This window comes from Psammomys obesus, unplaced genomic scaffold (assembly GCF_907164565.1).
Source record: "Psammomys obesus unplaced genomic scaffold, mPsaObe1.curated_primary_1811, whole genome shotgun sequence".
In the NCBI taxonomy this organism is placed as follows: domain Eukaryota; kingdom Metazoa; phylum Chordata; class Mammalia; order Rodentia; family Muridae; genus Psammomys; species Psammomys obesus.
The window spans coordinates 1-3594 of record NW_026589537.1 but is presented as its reverse complement, the minus strand read 5'-3'; positions in this window follow the sequence as shown (position 1 = coordinate 3594).

Below are 3594 nucleotides of genomic sequence, written 5' to 3'. Positions count from 1 at the left end.
CAGGTCTCACTATCTCCCACTTATTTCATAAGATTCCCTGCACTCTGACCAAAGTTTGCTATAAGTCTCAGCATCTGCTTTAATACCTTGCAAGGTAGAGCCTTTCAAAGGCCCTCTGTGGAAGGTTCCTATCTTGTTCCTTGTTTTATCCCTCTTCTGACAACACATGTTGGAGAGGTTGTGGAGAAAGGGGAAGCCTCCTCTACTGCTGGTGGGAATGTAAACTTGTACAGCCACTTTGGAAATCAATCTAGGACTTTCTCAGACAATTAGGAATAGTGCTTTCTCAAGACCCAGCTATACCACTCTGAAGCATATAACTGGATGAAGTTTGAGGCCAAGGTCAGTCTAGAGGTCTCTCTGCCTCCAGTTCCTTTCTTTCCAGCCATGGCTGCTGTTGTTGCTCTGAGCTGAGCTGAGCCAGCCACACTATAAGGAAGCCATGCCTGTGTAACCCTCTTATTAGACTTCAGTGGCATCCAGTTTTGTTATGTTAAGTCTCAGGTCTGTTCACAGTATGCTGTCTTTTGCTTCAGGGCATTTTTAAGAGTCTCTTTTAAAGAGACAGTATTTGGCCTGGGAGTTTTTTGTTGTTGTTGTTTTGTTTTGTTTTTTAGAGCATAAATGCAGTATTTTATTTCTTTTTTTTACATTTTTTATTTTTTTTACACTTTATTCACTTTGTATCCCCCCATAAATCCCTCCCTCCTCCCCTGCAAGTCCCACCCTCCCTCCCCCTTCTTCATGCATTTCCCTTCCCAAGTCTACTGATAGGGAAGGTCCTCCTCTCCTTCCTTCTGATCTTAGTCTATCAGATCACAACTGGAGTGGCTGCTTTGTCATCTTCTGTGACCTGGTAAGACTGCTCTCCCCTCAGGGGGAGGTGATCAAAGAGCAGACATATCAGATTGTGTCTGAGGCAGTCCCTCTTCCCATTACTATGTAACCCACTTAGACACTAAACTGCCATGGATTACACCTGCACAGGGGTTCTAGGTTATCTCCATGCCTGGTACTTGGTTGGAGTATGGGTCTCTGGGAAGATCCCTGTGTTCAGATCTTCTTGTTCGGTTGCTCTCCTTGTAGGGTTCCTGTCCTCGCCATAACCTACTATTTCCCACTTCTTACAGAAGATTCCATGCACTCTGTCCAACAGTTGGGCATAAAGTCTCAGTGTCTGCTTTGATAGTCTGCAGGGCAGAGCCTTTCAGAGGCCCTCAGTGACAGGGAACTGGAAAGGATCATCCTGAGTGAGCTATCCCAGAACCAGAAAAAATACACATGGTATATATTCACTCATATAAACATATAATATAGGATAAACCTACTAAAATATGTACACCTAAAGAAACTAATCTAGATGGAGGACTCTGGCTAAAATGGTTCAATCTCCATTGTGAAAGTCAAAGGGGATGGACATCAAAAGAAGAAGAAGAAAACAGGAAACAAGTGAGGATGTTGAGAATTTCTTTGTTTTTCCAACATTCCATATTCCTCTGCTGAGAATTCTCTGTATACCTCTGTACCTCACTAGTAATTGGATTATTTAGTAATTGGTGTCTAATTTCTTGAATCCTTCATATATTCTGGATATTAGCCTTCAGTGTGATGTTGGGTTGGTGAAGAACTTTTCCCTGTCTGTAGACTGTCATTTTGTTGTGTTAGCTTTGTCCGCCCTCTGCTCAGTGTCGATGTGGTTCTCAAATAAGAACTGGGGCTGCCTCTGTCATGAACTTGGTTGCATGTTCTTTGATCACTTTCCCCTGGAGATGCAGCCTTCTCAGGCCACATGAGACTTGATATGCTTCAAACAACAAAGTTAATCTCTGTCATTTTAAGTGATACAAAAACTATTTAAATTTTATTTTCTACTCAAATTTATTCTCCTTGGATCTCTGATGTCCTTGATGGCTAATTGTAGCTCTAACAGTAGCAAACACTCATCTCCTCAGCCAATCCACTTCATATGTACAGTTTACCTTACTGACAGTTTTCACACTAAGATGTGAGTTTCTAAAGGTTATGAGACAAAGGCAAGTAAGTTATATATGTCAAGAAGAATCAAAGGATACAAGTTATGGAGGTCTAAGTCCTATAGTCAGAGGCTATGACAGTTCAGGAAAATGAGTTAGGCTCTGATGATTGAAAACTTGAGAAAGTGATTTATACATCTGGGAGAGTAATTTAAAGTATATAAAGATTTATTTCTGATTTCTTTTCTGTTCTCTATGCTACTGTTGGGGCTCCACTAACCTCTCTCTCACCCATAGTCTGAATACACAACCAACATCCAGGCCCCTGCAGCTTCCTCCCTTAAACTGTTCCTTTCAATATTTATTTCTCCTCATTTCCTAATGTCTTATTCTTTTTCTAGGAAAATATGTCTTTTCAAGATTTGACATAAATTTTTCCTTTCTGTCCTGATAACAGCTCCCAGGGTATTCCTGAGTCCCTCCTCTTCCTTCCTCAGACTCTATTTGTATACTTCCAGTCTCCCAGTCCCCAAATTTTTCTCATCCTCGCCCCACTTTTTTAGTCAATCCCACTGTATGGGATGCTACTCTTTTCCCTCGCTGTGCATCATAAACCTCTCTCTATTATACTCACAGACCCTTCTGCAATACATCTCCAAACTTGATACTCCCTAGTCTTAATCAGTCTTGCCTATGCCTCGTTTATACCTCCTCACCCCACATATTCTCATATTAACAGAAAAAAACCCAAAAAACAAAACCAACCAACCAGACAAACAAACAAAACTCTAATAGAATCTTATACCTAGCACAAGATCCTTCTTCATTAACTGCTGTCTCTTTACATCCTTTGGCTTTCCTCTATCATCCCTGAGCACACCACTCACTTTTCAGTCCTAAATCTTAAAGACACTGTCTCCTCAATACTCCTGGATGTCCACTGCCAAGGCATTTTTGTCTTCACATAGATGGATCCTGACACTCACCAATCCTAACAACCTAAATCTTAAAGACACTGTCTCCTCAATACTCCTGGATGTCCACTGCCAAGGCATTTTTGTCTTCACATAGATGGATCCTGACACTCACCAATCCTAACAACCAACCTTGCTTGTCTTTCTCCGGGGATTCAGAGACATTCCCCATCCTTTTGGCCAAGCATTACTATGGACTTGGTCTGCCTTCTCTCTCATTCTTGATGCTTCTGTAGAGTTTTCAAATTGGTATATTGATGCTTCAGGTTTCATTTTGAGCCTTTTTTCCCTCTAAAATCAATACCTCTATCACATTTCTCAATCTGAACTTTTGTTATAAAACCTCTGAAATAGGGGACTCAATAAAGATATGTGGCTGGTACTGCTGTCTTCCAGGGTTCTAGGGTAGAAGTTTACATTTCTTCTATTTAAGTCAAAGCATCTCTCCTCATTCTTTTGGCAGATGTTTCCTCTCTGCTCCTGAGGCTCTGCTTGAGCAGCCTCATTCTTCTTCTGGGGTTTCTCCACAGTTTTCAAAAACTGTTGTATCCCCCTTTTTTGCTTCTTGTTCTTTGTCAAGTCTTGCCCATTTACTTTAGTCTGCTCTACCCAGAATTCTATAGACTACTTATCCTGATCTTCCTTCT